The following is a 17,560-nucleotide window of genomic DNA, read 5'->3' as shown; positions in this document are numbered from 1 at the left end:
TGTCTATCTCCTTGTTACTTAGTTCTTTTTCTGGAGTTTTGTTCTGTTCTTTCATTTGGGCCATATTTCTTTAACTCAAGCACCTGTTACATGGGAAGGGGAAGAGCCTTAGGTATTCGACAGGGTGGGGTAACCCACTTTGCTGTGTTGTGCTGCTGTCTGAGCGGGAGGGTTCAGAGAGGGAACAACCCCGTTTACTCTGCTCTAATCCCACTTATCCCACTTTCCATCACTTCCCTCCCTTCCCACAAGCAGATTTTGCCCTTTACCTAAAAGTACTTGCTGATTTGCAGGTAGGTAGGTTTGTGTACATTTTAGGACCCTGTGGGTCTCTCCAAGGAACTTTCCTGTGAGGCTGAAAGTTTCTCCCGCTGCCACAACTCCCTAAGATTTTTTACAGCCTGGAATTTTGAGTTTTCAGTTCCCCACACTGAGACCCTGGGTTTTGTGATCTGTCTTGCTCCCCCATTCTTCCCGGCTTCTCTGCCCTCCAATGTGGGATCTCCCACATGGTCTGCTGTCTTGCCACATCCTCTCCTCCCCCGCTGCTGGTCTCCGCCCCTCCTCCAGTCTGAATGAGTGTTTTTTTAACTCCTTGGTTGATGGACTTCCATGAAGTTTGATTTTCTGGCAGTTCTGTTTGTGTTTTGTTTTTAAATTGGTTGTTATCCTTCTTTTGGTTGTTCAAGGAAGCAAAGCATTTCTACCTATACCTCTATCTTGGTTGGAACTCAATTCTTGCTTATTTCTAAATGTTTCCCATTAAATTCTGTTTTTTTTTTTTTTTTTACGTGTGAACACTTGCTCAGAGAAAACCTGTAAAAAGAGAGTCTTCAGGTTCTTAGTGGTAGAATTTGATTTGTTTGATAATTTTTAAAAACGTCCTTTATGCTTTTGTTAGCACTCTCTCTCTTGCTCTCTCCGGCTCTTGCTCTCACACTCAGACTGTGCACTCTGTGTTTACAAAGGACGGTTTTCTTTGGTGCCTATATATCTTTTATCTAAGTACTTTTTTCAGATACTGTGACTGCAGGCAGAAAATTTTTAAATCTTGTTCAGTGGACTGCTCTCTGTTTTGAGGTTTAAAGCTGAGAAATGTAGGCACCTTAACACCTCCTGTCGTGTATTACTAGGCTTCCTAAGTAGTTGAGGCTGAAAGTGTTATTGTTTCATTACGCCACACTAAGTATCATAAGGTTACACTTGTTATGTATAAGGGGACACCACTGCCATGGTTTGGTGTTTCTACAGTCCTTTCTTAACCACAAGCCGATAGTTCTGTGAATTGTCTTATCCAGTGTACAATAGTATCAATGCGCAGGAACCTGACCAGGGCCTTATTGATGTCACAACAATGTTCTCTGTAGGGAACCCAAATGTCTGAGACCCTTTCTGAAATTAGGTGCCATTTTTATGCTAACTTCTGAACAGATTATAAAAGACACCTTTGCAATTATAAGCAAGGGTATGCTGGAGCCAGCTCACAGCTTCCAAATCTCTTATCATTATGATATGTAAAGTCTAAACATCTTTCTCAGGAGGCAAATCTCTTTTTTACTTTATTACATGTGGTCTCTATCTGTCACAGTTTTTGATTGCAAACGGACACTGGTTCAAGCAGATTTTTTATTGAACGCATTGGGGTGACACTGGTTAATGAAACCATACAGGCTTCAAGGGTACAACTTAGTAATGTACCAGCTGTATAATGCATCGTGTGCTCAGCACCGAAAATCAAGTCTCTTTCTGCCACCACTTACCTCCCCCCTTTGCAGTCTTCCCCTTCCCCCAACCACTCTTTCCCTTTGCCAGTCAGTGCACATGCAGTTTATGTACTGGGTTGCTCATTGTAACACAGGAAAAACTGGAGAACTGGGCTTGGAAACCAGAGAGGAACAAAAGAGACTTTAAATTACAGCTAAGGTAAAAACTAAGCGTCAGAACCATTGGGAAGAAGACTGCATCTCCACCAGTCGAGTGTCTTTGATAATGGGCGCCCTGCAGGCTGCACTGCCGTTGCTACTTTGGGAAATCAGACACCATTTTTCTGCTGATCCAGAGTTGATTCACCGTTCTCTATGCTGCTTTTCATCCAAATACTTCAATTCAAAGCATAGAATATGGGTTTGACTGCGAAGCAAGAGAGGCTGAAAAAGTGTCTCGTCTTTCCTGTTCCTATAGTTGAGTGCAAACTCTACCCAGCCCCAAATTTCATGAAGGAATTAATAGTTTACTAAATATAATACATTGGATTCAATTTCTGCTAAATATTTCAGCAATCAAATTACTGTTTAAAAACTTAGATCAAGAGATATCTTCACTCCTATATAAATTGTAGCATTGCTCACAATAGCCAAGATATGGAAACATTCTTAGGGTCTGATGAACAGAAAAATGGAATTAAATATTTAGCTTATATACACAATGGAACATCAGCCTTTAAAAGGAAGAAATATTTATAACAACATGAATGAACTTTGAAGACTTATGTTGAGTGAAATAAGTTAGACAGAGAAGGACAAGTACTGCATGATCTCACTTAGATGAGGAATCTAAAAAAACTCAGTCTCAGAGAAATAGAGAGAAGATTGATGGTTGCCACGATCAAGGATCAGGGGTGGGGAGGATGGGGCGATATTTGTCAATGGGTATCAACTTCCAGCTAGAAAATGAGTAAGCTCTGGGAATTTAGTGTACAGCATGGTGACTGTGGTTAACTGTACTGTATAGCATATGTGAACATTAAGAGAGTAGATTTACCATGTTCTCACCACACATACATGCACACACATACACACACCCAAACTGCGATTATGTAAGGTGATAAATGTGTTAACTGATCTTGTTATGCTAATAATTCTGCAATATATGCATGTATCAAATTATCACATTGTGCACATTAAAATTATATAATCTCACACATCAATTATATCTCAATAAAGCTGGGGAAAAACCTTAGAGCAGTATTTTTTAATTTGGCTATAAAATAATACACTTCATTTTAAATATTCAAAACTTGTACCTAGATATAACTATTGCTAATATTTTGATGAGCACACTTTCAGATACTTCTCTATATACTCATGTACCATGTAACACTGATTACTAACCTAACATCAGTTTCTAGTTACACAGAGCCCTTTTGGAGTGATGAACCCATCCTTTCCTCAAGGATTCATGTGCAACAGAGAGACTGACAGCAAATTCAGCTTCAATTCGGGATATGAATCATATAAAAGTGAATCCATATCCATTTCCAGGGAATAGTCTAGGAGGGACATATACAATGTAATACAAAAAAAAATCTGCTTAAAATCCAGGAAAGTTTCTCTTTGGTTTCAAGGTAATGAAACATTTTAAAACATTATAGATAGACATAAGAATTATGAATGTAACTCTGATCATACCTGACAGACATTCTATAACCAAAAGAGAGTACATTCTAGAATAAAGTTGATGAAGTAGAAAGGAAAATAAGGTCACTAAAAATAATCTGGTCCCAAGAAAAGATTAATAAACTGTTGGATCAAACCAAAACAGAAAGTTTTAGACTTCACAGTATAAGATCAAATACATGTGGCATCATTTACTTTTAGTTGGATTCTCTGTTGTTTGCAGCTCAAAGAGCCTTAACAAATAGCACAAACTAGAATATACTAAGAAAATAATACAATACATATGTTTAAAACAATTAAACCTTCAAAGTTATTCTCAAAAGTCTCAAAATAGGAAAAAACAATTAATAGATTGGTTTTTCAAACACATAGTTTACGTTTTCATGAATTTTTAGTAATGCATTAGTATGGATATATGTTATTTTATTTCAGCATGCCTTATTATTGGATATCTAGATTATTTTGGTTTTTTGTTTTGTTTTGCTACTATACTAAAGTCTGCATAGTAAATTCTTGACATGCTTTTTTGTGCAATTATTGTATTAACTCTGTAGGATGATTGCCAGAAGTACGGTATATAGGTCAACCAATGTACATATTTTAAATGTTCAAATTTATAGCAACACTGTCCTCCATTAGTTTTTAGTGATTCATATCCATATGTGCATAAAAATATTTATTTTGCAACATGCTAATGCAGATTTAGTGTTGAAAACTTTGCAAAGAATTCTGATCTAAATAGAAAAGATCAAATCTTCTTTTTGTTGTTTTTATGCCTCTCACAAAAGACACAGTCATATTTACATGTTTACCATAATTACTTAATTTATAAAATGCCTGCATATGCTTTTTACCCACTTACTCTTTGAGGTGTTTATCTTGTTTCTTTGTTGATCTGTAAGTGCTCACTCACAAAAGTTATATTAACATTGTATTTCATGACTTGAAAATATTATCCATTTTGTATATAAATGTGTTTATTGATGCCTCGTCTATATTTTATTTTAGTTGAATGCATTCTTCTTTTATGTTTTTAATTACTGTCATGCTTATTTTATTAAATGTTAGTGTATTGTTTTCCTCCTCTAAATTGTGATTTTCATTTTCAGTCCATTGGGCATTTAAATAGGTTTTAAAATTCTTAATTATCCCAGTGAAAATCAAATGAACAATGAAAAGTAAATGTTAACAGAATTGAGTAAGATATATGATTGTGTTTTATGTGGTTTTAAATACACTATCAATGGAATGGTTTCTCATGTTTATAAAATCACAATTAATTTATTAATTAAGAAAACAGTATTCAACTTGGTCTTTAATTTGTAATGCTTTAACATCTTAGTATTTTTATCTTTTTTCATCAAAAGCATATATTTATTTTTATTGTTGTTCAAGCACAGTTGTCTCCTTTGAGAACTATGAAATAAGTTTATGATTATGAAGAGATAAGACTTCATATATACCACATAAAAATATGTTGAAATAACTTGCAAGCCCCAAATCATTTTCATTCTTGTTTGAAGGGCTTATGTGCATACTATATTATATTTCTATATTACATTAACATAATTCTTACCAGGTAATAACCATTTTGAGATCCATCTAGTGGGAACTTCATAAAAGGCATACTCTGCAGTGAAAAAAACTTTACCAGAACCTTATCCTATATTGGCTTGTGCTGATTACCTAATGCAAGCACTCACTAGTCTTCCAATCTCACATAAAGTTAGAGAAAAAAAGCAAAAAACACTGTGGAAGGTTATAGCCAAGGGAAAAAAAAACGCACCAAAATACTGAGATTTAATCAGAGTATGGTAGAATGCTTACCTTCACCAATTTCTTATCACTACTTGAACAGAGCTTCAGTATAACTAGAGAATTATAGCTGCAAACAATGCAAGATACAGACTCTATGTAGGAAAAAGTTTTCAGAGAAACAAAAAGTAACAAGAGAAAACAAGACATAGCATCCTTGACACCTACTGTGATAACCGACCCTAATCTGGGCTCAGTCCCAGGCCAGATTCATACATGTGTCACACAACTTGCCTCAGTAGCGTTACCTGATATGCCATATCCAACATTCAACACAAAGGTACAAGTCACGGTGTTACAGAGCAGGGCAGGGTGTGGTTCACGATAAATTATTACAGAGAGGATCCCCCTTTCTGTCTCTGGAGGTTCCTCCCCCCCACGCCCACCTGCTAGGTTCGCAATGCCCGCCCCCAGAGGAAAGATGTCTCTCAGTGCCAGAGACTGGTGAAAAGGAAAGGAATTGTTTATTTAAAAGTTACACAAACTTAGAGTAATGGCTTAATGACTTCAATAAGATACTAAAGTCCTCTAGAATACCCACAGATGCACAGTCCTTCCCTCTCCCTGTGCCCAGTCCGGGGTACCGTGTCTCAGGAAAAGAAGTAGAAGTCCGTGATTCAGGATCCCAGCACCATCAGCTGTGTGGCTGCTGCGATCTCCAGTTAATCCAAAGCCACGTGGCACCTTCTCCTGGCCCACCAGCAAGAGTCCTTTCACCCCTTTTCTTCTTGGCAAAGTCTCTCCTGCTGCCTAAGCCACGTGGCAAAAAGAAGCACTCCAAAACCTCGTGGTCCTCTCTACTCTCCTTCAGAACCGTGTGGTCCTTTTCCCCATTTCAGAACGGCGTGGTCCTCTATCTATCTACTTGCTTCAGAACCTCATGGTTCTCCCCTTTTACTTCGCCAAAGCCGCATGATCCTCTCCTTTCTCTGCCAAAACCTTGTGGTCCTCTCCCTTTTACTTCAGAACCTCATGGCCCTCTTCCTTTCCCCTCAGAACCTCATGGTTCTCTCTCTATGGCTCCTGCGCCTCGGTTTAAATCCCATCGCCCATCTTCCTTTGCAGCCCCATTTCCGACTCCTCCTACAATCAGTTACACCTGCCAGCATCCCTGTATTCTTCCAGCTTTACTGGGCTGCCAGAGTAAGTCTGGGCAGGTGTGGCCCCATGGCATGGAGCCAATCATCTCCAAGCTCTCACGCAGGCCCTGTAACCAGGGGGAGTTGCTTCCCAGTCCCATCTTGGGTGGAAGTCACTCCCAACTCCCTGGCTCAAAGCAGGGCCACAGCTATTTAACATATCCATGAAACCAGTTAAAGGTTATAGATATGTTAAATGACTGTGCCAGGGGTTAGCTGCAAAGCTGTTGCTACCCAAAAGAGCTCTGAATGGCCCTGTTCCATGTGTCCCATCCCCCCTCGCTCAGGCTTGTGGGGGTCAGGACATCCTACATACATTTTTCTAATATTTCCTGGACACCTTGAGTTCTGGACCCCATTACAAATCCCTTCTTGGGGCCCTCCTCTTGGCTGCACCCTGCTTCAACGGCAGAAGTCAGAAAAAGACAAAAATTGAAGAGGCAAAGCAAACACGAGGACTAGATTCAGATATGGCACACATTTTGAAATTATCAGGGAGTTCAAACTATGATTCCTACATTAAGAACTCTAAATAGCAGACAATTTGCAAGAACACATGTGTAATGTAAGCAAAGTGGCAGGCACTCAGAATCAAAATGAGATGAGGACACATCAAGAAACTATAATATAACCTATATGAGTTTAGTTAATGAAAGATATTCACCCAACTTTATATACTCCTGTTAATCTATTAAGTAAGATTTTTGAATAAAATGTTTTTATATTCATCAAAATGGACCATTTTTATAGTAAGTCAAGAGGATCTTCCACTGTGTTAATGCACTGGTACTCATGCTTGTGATTTTATGTGCCTGAGGTGCTGAAGCATTGCCTTAATAGAGAATACACTCTCCTATTGTTACCAAAACACATTAAAAGGACACCATTTGTGTGTCTAGGTATAAAACAAAGCAGGAAACATTATTAAAATTAGGTTTTTAGTTTTCGTGGCATTCAAATTGGAAAAAACAAAACCATAAAGTTGCTTACTTCTGAATAAGTTAAGAAGACACCAACTAAAAGAGACTGTGTACATTGCAGAGGGTCTTATGTAAGTCACAGAAGGCTTGTGCAAGTTGCAGAAGGATTGCATAGAGGGGAGAAGTAAAAAGTAAAATAAAATTAGAAAGTGAAAAAAGGTGAGAAAAGATAAAGGAAAGGAACATTCAGGAAGGGAATACACTGAAGAAGGAATTCCCAAGAGGAAAAATGGAAAAAAAATAAGAAATAAATAGAAAGGCTCATAGATAGATGGTAAAGCATAATGGTAATTTTATGTAAAGGCTGGGAGGCTGATTGTTCAAAATTAATTGTAATTTTCCCCACAGAAACCCCAGGCAAAATTGACAGTGGGGAACAAATTAATTGATTTCTTAGACTGATATACTTTCATTTGTAATTGTGAGAGTTACCTTAAAATGTTGTTTCAAAAAAGTAAATTCCTTTTATCATTTGCATTATAATCAGCTCTGTCATTTTAAGTATTTCTTCTTGTCATTTAGAGACAGCCATTGTTTTTACTTTGATGTATATGCAAAAAAGTAGTAAAACTCTAAGGAATAACTGAACTCATGGAAATACTGGCAAATAATCAGGAAAAAAATTTAATTATGGGGCTAAATGAACTAAAAATAATTATCATTCTTATGACTTTATTCAAAATACTGCTGATTTTTTTTAATTGTTTATGTTTTTCTCCCTACTTGGTCTCTCCAGAATTCAAAATCTCCTGATGAGTATTTTATTTTCATGACAATGTGTATTTTCATGAATTCAATAAGAATCTGATTTGTTTACAACAGGACACATGAAGCCAGTTTCCAGTTACAGTTTTATTAACCAAAACTTTGATTGGAATGTCATGTTTGAGAGAGACATGCATAGATTCGGGATGTCAGCTAAAAACTTGAAGGAATAAAGATTGATTTTAGAACTGATAAAAGTCCCTTGGAAAAATAGCCTGGTTCCTTGATTATTTATATGGTTCATGACAGTATTTCTGGGTAAGAAGTGGAAGTTGTTTTTGTGGGAGATGGCAAGGGAAGAATCACAAGGCATTCTGGGGACCTGGAGAACTTTAGAAACTCAACGAAATATGTGGGTGTTGCAGGAAAAGCCTGATGGCAAGTGTGTGGCTTGGCTTCTTTTCCTGAGGGACTAATTAAAGTTCAGTCTGAAAAATCCTCATGAGGTTCTAGAAAAGCAGATTAAAGAAAGCCTATATATATGATCAATTGCTACTCCTGTGTGTTTATGCAAATAATCAGGCCAAATTGAAACAGGCTTTAATGCAGTAAATTAATTGCCCTGGATTAGGCTCTTTGATAAGAATTAGGGTAATTTAAGGAGAAAATTGTGTTTCAATAAAAAATATTATACACAATTATGGAAATTAAACTCTAGTTCAGTTAATTATATTTAAAATTTTATTTTTTGTGTATGAACTAAAGTGAATCCTGAATTTTTCTAGTGTACTTAAATATTTTGACTACAACCCTCTAACTTGCATGGAAATGGAAGAAATATTGGCAGTGGGGAATTATAACCCACCCCACCATTCTTTTGACCTTGTTTCTGTGAATGCTGACTCCGACTAATATGTAGCTTCTAGAGAAACAGCATGTTTCTATAAGAATCCTAGGAACTAACTTCAGGCATCCCAGCTCCAGAATATTTGCTGACTGTCAGCCATGGAGCCCGGATGATGTGGAGACAGGATCACATGAAGCCAGGATGACTGACCCAGGCTGACACACACCGGCTCATCACTTGCCTCATCAGAATGGACTGTGCTCATCGGCACAAAGAGAACTTTTCAGCCCCTGCCTTGATCTCTTTGTTCTGCTGCCCCTGTCCCCTCCTTATAAAAACCTCTGCCTGCACTGAAATGTTAAGGTAGGCTTTGCTACAGGAGTCTCCTACCTTCTCAGGTTGCCGCACCACTTTCCTTTACACAATATCTGTCTCTTGAATATTGGCTTTCAAAGATGCAGGCAGATGGACCTGTGTTACATTGCATAAAGTGTGTGGTAATTAAAAGTTCCTTGTTTGATAAAGAATACAGAGGCATTTCTTCCCCACTCTTTCCTCTTAAGATATCTTCTTGAAGGAACAAGACCTTTTGATTTTTAGAATGTAAGGTCCATGGCCTCTGATTTCCAAAACTGCAAACACAAATCTCTGATATCAATTTAGAAGGACCTCAGGAGGTGCATTGGAAGCAATTGCAGAGTGAATGTTTTTGTTTGTCAAGGAAATTAAAGTTTTATTTATATTTTACTTCTCTGTATGAATTACATATAATTCTTTCCAGACTCTGTACCACTCTTGTTTTACTTAATCTGCATGTAATCTGTTAATACTTACTTAAGTATATAATTGTCTTTTGCTTTTCTGTATTTCTAGAAAGAGGATTTTTGTAGACAAGATTATTTACTTTTCTCAACAATATGTACATATATGGGATTGTCTCTAGAGACTTAAACTATCTTTGGAAGCAGAACCTTTATCTTTAAGTTATCTCTAAAAAATCTTGTATTTAAATATAATATGCACATAGTATGCATACAGGGAACACTGAACTAAAACAAAAAAAATGGTGAAATTTAAACTAGCAGTTTAGCACATTATGTTATATATTTGGGGTAAGCATAATTTCCCTAAAGTTCCTCAAAACATGCTTGTATCTGAAATTATATACTTTGTAGTTAATTCATTGTGTACCCACATTTGTTTACCTTCCCATTTCCTGTGCCACATCATTTGGGGACCAGTATTAGCTGTGAGAATTGAGAGTGGAAATAAATTTGTTAATCTGATAGTCAATTTTTTTGGCTTCCTTTTCTTCTAAGTTGAAAATATATTTAATGATTCAAGTGGCAAATTATATTTATTTTCATAATATAGCCTTCAATGCACTTGATTCTGCTCATCTATCAGATATTTTTAATATAATATTTAATAAAGTTTAAGTCATGATCTGTGTTTAGAAACCATGTGACTGCACCATTAGATTCTATTTTTAACCTTCTATTGAGAACATAAAGTTCTACTGCAATTATTATGTTGAGGCCACTTTCACTGTAATTCTGAATTTTCATGGGTCCATTGGGAAAGCTTAAGATGTGTGTAATGGTAATGCGAATTTTATTGGGCTTCCTTCCTCAAGAAATAACTACACTAATTATTTTCTATTGCATGTATGTGCCACTTGGATTGTCTTACACTGCCTTCCATGTGAATCTGTTCCTCCTAAATGTTTTATTGTATGCTTGTAAACTGAATGCATGTGTATCAGGTATTTTGTCAGTCCATAGACAGTTGTGCTGGCTGAGGCTCTGCATCTACAAAAAAAAATCTGAAACCCAAAATAAATATCAATTCCTATGAGAATGCTTTGTCATGCCTTCTAGAATGGAAGAACCTAATACAGTTAGCTGAACATCAAAAGGATGGTTTGTCTTCTAAAGAAAATGTGCCTTCTGGGTGCTTTGAAACTGGTATTTTTTTCTGAGAGATTGAATATTCTCAGAAGGCAGAAGCTAGATTGTTAGAGTCCATTCTGCTGGGCTTGTATGCGGTCTACATCTATAACCCAATGATTACAACCCGCCTGTACTCACATACTATGCCAGATGTGGTGTAACCGATGACAAAGCTGTTTAATGTCAATCAGTTGGCTGACTCGTTTTGTCTACTCGGTTGTGCATTGCTTCTTTCAAGGTGAGTGTTCTTTGGAGGGCATTCATACCTGACATGAAAATTTCCACAATCAGTGCCCATTTACATTTGTCCATCTACATGCCCCTCCCCTAGACCTCCTTTCATCTGATATTTCAGTCTTTCAATTTTCAGGCCATTCACCACTGTCCATAATTACACATACATTCTCACCTGTGGCTACATCTCCTTTCCCATAAAGTACAGGAACAACTGCACAATAGAAGTTCTATCTCCTGTGAAGATTTTCACTTGCCCACTGTTATTCGATACTACCACTGAATGCAGCTGCAGCGAAGCCTCCATTTATTTCTTGTGTGATTTATATTCAGAACAAACCTATCCATAAACCAAGGTTGAATTTTTTACACTCCCTTAATATCTCCATGGATGCAAGGTAAGGGAGGGATGCAAATATGGTGAGTGACACGGGAATTTAAGATACGTGCTCATGCAATTCACGTATGCCTTCTAGTGTTTCTATGGCTCAATTCTACATGTAGCAGTTTTTATCATAAAATGAACTGTTGCTCGATCCACTCAGTTTTGTGATGACCTCACGGGTTCTCAAAAAGATCATATATCCATCTAGATTATTCTGGAATTTGACTGTACTTATCAGTCTGGCACTCAGAAGAGGGAGGTAGTGCTTGAGGGGAACTTGTTGCCTGGCAAGGAAGAGGCCTTAGCAGGATATTCCCAAATTGGGGAATTGCATAGGAAAGGTTGAGCTTCCTCTAAAGGTTCTGAGGTTCAGAGTTTGAATCTTAAAAATAATCCACACATGTGGGCCCTAAATACCACCTAACAGGCCTGCATAGGCTGAACATTCAGTAGTCTTTGTAGCTCAATCATCTACATTTATGTTATATCAACCATTATATCCTGAGTCAGCTCCTCAGTTGGTACTACCTCACACTACAATACCGTATGATTTCATTTCTTTGTGGAATTTAAAAGCAAAATATGTGAACCAACAACATAGAAACAGACTCATAGATACAGAGAACAGACTGATGGCTGCCGGCAGGGAGGGAAGTTGGGTGGGGTTGGTAAAAAAGGTGAAGAGACTAAGAACTACAAATTGCTAGTTACAAAATAGTCATAGGGATATAAAGTACAGCATATAGTCAATAATATTTTAATAACTATTCAGGGTGCCTGGTGGGTATTAAAAATATCAGGGGGACCATTTTGCAAAGGACATGATTGTCTAATCAATATGCTATACACCAAAAAATTAATACAAAATAATATTGAATGCAAAGTAATTTTTAAAAAAAAACAACAAGGGCCTCTGCTACAACAGAGACTCTAACTTGCACCTTTAGCCCCCCTCAGTTTATTTCATCCCTCTATAGTTAGTTACTGAAATTTTCTCATTTCATTAACAGTTACCATACCTATCATCACAGAATTTATGGAGGCATAGTGTCCTAAGTGGGTTTTTGTTTTTGTTTTTAACAACTTTATAACATCTTCTGGGGGTGGGGAGGAGGAATAATACAACAAACAAACACTAATTTACTATTTCTTCCTAAAAATAGCCTCATCCTTTTTCCTCATAAACCCACTCTTTCACAAAAGGGAACACAGGAAACCTCACTATTGATTCCTTTTTGTTAGTTATATTTTGAGGTATAAACAAATTCAGGTAAAGGAAAAGGAAAGACAAAGGTACATTTCAGACATTATGAAAGTAAAATGATAAGTATTTGCATGTTTTGGATATGTGAAATGAGGGGAATAGTGTAAAGATGAGGAAGTTAGATACAAGACTGAACAGAAGTAAGGAACTAGGTAATGGAACAATGTCGTGAATTCAATCTACCTCTCAAGTCCAGCAATTTGAGTTTTAGTTTATGTACTTCATGAAATAAACATACATTGTGATGATTATATTACTAATTTGTTATTTGATTTATGAAAAATATTTTCTTATCTTCTTTAGCAAAGGTTAATAGGAAACCTAAAAAATACACATGTACAAATGCACATCAATAATGTAAAATCTAATTTAATATATCAATTATTTTAAAGACAAGAGTAGCTGATGAAAATTCCTTAGCTAAAGACTTGATAATTTCTATTGAACTTGATGTCTTGAGTAATAATTTTGATAGATAAGTGTAAGTTAAATTAATGTTCTATAATTAAATTCCTGCTTATAAAATAATTTTATTATGATATTAGTATATACCTTAAACATGTAGCCCTAAATAAGGACATCCACACATGTACATATACCTAATTTAGTTCAATTTGAAATTAATATCAGATACTAAGATTTCTCAGAACTCAAAGTAAATTATAATATTTGAACATTGGAACTAGTTTCAGCAACAACAGGAAATGTTTGCCTTAAAAATATGGCTATCAAGATGAATCATTATATGGCTTCTATTTCTTTAAAAACAAGAAGTCAGTGTGCTCTAATATGAATAAATCTTGACTTTATATAAAAGGAAAAGGCTCATAAAAAGGTAGATATAGATGCTTTCTGTTTTGCATTGCCCACACATTTATTACATAAGTATTTGCAAGGATTTTTATTTGGGATTTTACTTGGTTAGCTATCCAATGTTAGGAATTTTGTTGGGAACCACCCTGCCTGGTTTCAGAAGCAGTAAGCCCCCATGGCTAAGGCTGAGTGAAAAGGACTTAGGGATATAAGCCCCTAAGGAGACAAAAACTTACCCCTCTCTCATATCCCCCTGCTTGGCCCAGGCAGATGACTGGTTAGCCAATGACAGGTAAGATTCCTCAAGGGAGGAACAACCTAAGACAGGACAGTTGAGAAGGAACCATCAGGGAAGGACTTAGGGGACTATAGAAAAAGGGTGATGGACCTTCACCCCTCGGCTTTGTCATAGCCTGAGTCCTCATTCTACCAGAAATCTCCTAATCTGTTGGCTGCCTTACTTCCCCTGACTGACTTATACCTGAAACAATGCCGGAAGTGGTTGGGCCCTGTGCTGGAAAAGGGGGTTCCAGGAGGCAATCAAGCCTAGAACAGAATGCATAAAATCCTGTGAAACCTGCTTTGCTAAGAATGCCCTCAACTTAAATGTTAAGGGTCCCAACATAAAATGAGTTTGTTTCCCAAAGTTTTACAGCTCTTTGACATCACTCCATCTATTTGACCTTGACTCAGAATAAGTCATCATAATTCTTTGAATGTTATCTATTGTTTGATCATTACTGCCTAACAATGATTGAGGAGATGTATGTATACACCCCATATTCCTATGTAAACTAAACCCGATAAAAGACCATTGAGAAACAGGCTCAAGGGTTTTCTCCTCCGAGAGACTGGTCAGCCTTTCCTCCCTAAGCAGATCATGTCTTGGTAGACTTATTCTCATCCACGGCAGCCAGGGGAGGTCTGCAGGTGGAGACCCCCCACAGAATTTCATACTTAAGTGTGTATTTTATTGATCATACCCAGATATTCTTCAAATACACTCACTGCCTTGGTATGTTTTACAATCATACTTAATTATTTGCACTTATTGTGAGAAATGGTGACAATTTTTTTTAAGTTTGTAGTTTTACATGCATTATTTCCCGAGCTACATTAATGGTACATTTAGTCAAGGCTTGTAGTTGTCCTTTTATTTATTTAGTTTCTTTTTGAATGTCACATGCTGTAAATATTTATTACAGAGAAGAGACACAAGATAATGATTCTTTCTGTGTGTGTGTGTGTGTGTGTGGTTGATTTTGGTTTGTGTTCGCCCTCATAAAACATCTCAATTTGAATTTGACTGCTACTGTAGGTAATGTTATATTCATTCCATCACCCAGAGTATCTGCCAGGAACACAATGAGCAAAACAGTGCAGTTGAATACATGTTCATAATTAACCAATGGCAAACACCATTTGCAAAGAATTTTCAAAAAAACCTTTGCATGGTGGGGTGAAAATGGAGACAACTGTACCTGAACAACAATAAAACAAACAAACAGGAAAAAAACCTTTGCAGAACACTTAGGTATTAGTTCTAAAATATGTTACTACTCATATCATATGAACAAACTAAGTCTGAAAATTCTGAAATACATGTCAAAGTACACAGTATATTAAATGTAGAATATGAATAAAATTTTAAAAATGGTTCAAATAGAGCATTGTAAAGTGACCCAAAGGTAGGCTATGAACTTACTTGCATCAAATGGATACTAAGGAAATTATTTGCTTGCCACTATGAAGGCCATGATTATAAGAATACACAGCTGTGTTGAACATCTCCAACTAAAATGAACTGTGAAGTAACTAAAATTGAACTATCTTTTCCCCCTCTGTTGGAGAATTGGTATACTTTAATCTCAGAGCAGTGTGTCACAAAGGAAGTAAAATATTAAACTATTTAAAAGACTACCTCTAAATAAGAATTTCTCAACCTTGTTACTGTTTAAGTTTTTTCTGGCTCCTCCAACAAAGTGCCATAGACTGGGTGGTTATGAAACAACAGAAGTTTATTTTACACAGTTCTAGAAACTGAAGGTTCTAGATAAGGATGATAACATGATTGACATCTGGTGAGACCCCTGTTCTGGGTTGCAAAAACTTGACTTACTATATCCTCAAGTTGTGGAGAGCAGAGAGCAGAAAGCCTTCTCATGTCTCTTAGGGGCGCTGATCCTGTTCATGAGGGCTGTGCTCTCATGGCTCCATTTAATCCTGTCTCTCCCGAAAGCTTCACCTCCTAATTCCATCTACTGAAGTAGGAAAGGGACGGTTTCAACATGCGAATTTTGAGAGGGCCCAACATCCAGTCCATAAGAGTTCCATTGACTATTTGGGCCAAAAATATTTGTTAGGGGAGACTGTCCGGAGGATGCATTGCAGCGGGGTTAGCAGCATCCCTGTGTTCTATTCACAAGACGGCAGAAGCAGTCCTCAGTTGTGACAACCAAAAATCTCTCCAGATATTGCCAAGTATTCCCTAGGGTCAAAGCCATCTGGCTTAGAGAAGCTTCTTAGGTGAATAATTAAAAAATTTACCAGGAGAGTATATGTGTACAGATATACATACATATATACAAACTTTATATGTATACAGGATGGGGCAAAAGTACCTTTACAGTCATGAGTACACAAAACACAGAGTTTATTCTTGTATTATTAGTTATTAATTTTGTATTATTTTCTATATGAACAGCTGTAAACATACTTTTGCCTCAGTTTATCTATTATATATGTACATATATTCATAAATACATTATATATGCATACATATATATTTTATATAAATATAAAGTTCCTTAAAATGTGTTATATTAGGGACAGGAAATAATTGTTGGTATGCAGACTAACAATACAATGATATTCCTTAGTAATTCATAAATTGATTTGACTTGACTGACTTTGCCTACTTATCCTCTCTATTATGCAATTCTATATCATAACTCTTGTTTATAACATTGTTAAAAACTAAACACAATAAATTTTATATTAATATGTGTATTTTGATTGATAATTAATTAGTAATTAGTTTCATATTTTTATTTTCACAAAAATAAACTAAAACTTCAACATACATAAATAATTCAGACAGCTTCTGTATTATTTAAGTCACTTAATTTAACATGTTTTTAAAAAGAAAAATACAAGTTTGTCATTCTTAAGTGGAGATATTAACATTGACCACATCCACAAAACATGCCTAAACTATTTTGGCAGGTTGCTATTCCTGAGACCAGAATTGATAGACTGGTCAGAATAATTCATTGAATTAAGAACATTGAATTGAATTCCAGGTATTGTGATGGGAAATAGAAATACTGTGGTGAAAAAGGCAGGGAGAAAAATAACCTTTTAACTATTGTGAAACTTTCCTTTTTATTTGGGGCAAGGAAAACCACTGAGAAGACAGAAAGTAAGTAAATAATATAACTAAATACATTTAAAAGTTTATCTAATTAGTTACATAGTTTGCATGGCAAATAAACTATGTAACATACTGCAAGTGCCTGGTGGGGTTTGAGTGGCACTACATTAGCTCCCTAGAATGCTCATGAAGGCCTTTCGGAAAAGATGACCTGCCACCTGAGAGATGAGTGATGGAAAGTAAGCAGAACTGGGAAGGAAAAATATTTCAGGCAGAGAAGCAGCTACACGAAGTCCCGGAAGTTTCAAGAATATGGCATATTAGAACGATAGAAAGCCCACCAGTATGACTGAAATTAAAAGAAAAAAACGTGTCAGGAGATAGATTTTCTTACAATTTCCTTTAAAAATTATGCTAAATTGCTCGTGTATTTCCATTTAAAATGGTTCCATGCTCAATTTATTAAGCATTTTCTTTTAGGTAGGGAGCTTAGATATACATTTAAATCCAAGCTCTGTTTGAATTTCAAAGACAGATTCTACCAAGCCATCTCATTTCTGAATTTATTACAAGTACTTGAAACATTTGCTCAAAAAAGAAAAACGAAGCTCTCACCATAGGCTTTTGGTCTACTGTTCTAGTAGTCTCTTTATCTCCA

The sequence above is a fragment of the Desmodus rotundus genome, chromosome 2, assembly GCF_022682495.2.
Source record: "Desmodus rotundus isolate HL8 chromosome 2, HLdesRot8A.1, whole genome shotgun sequence".
NCBI classification, from domain to species: Eukaryota; Metazoa; Chordata; class Mammalia; order Chiroptera; family Phyllostomidae; genus Desmodus; species Desmodus rotundus.
The sequence above is the reverse complement of the archived record's forward strand: the minus strand, read 5'-3'. Positions refer to the sequence as shown.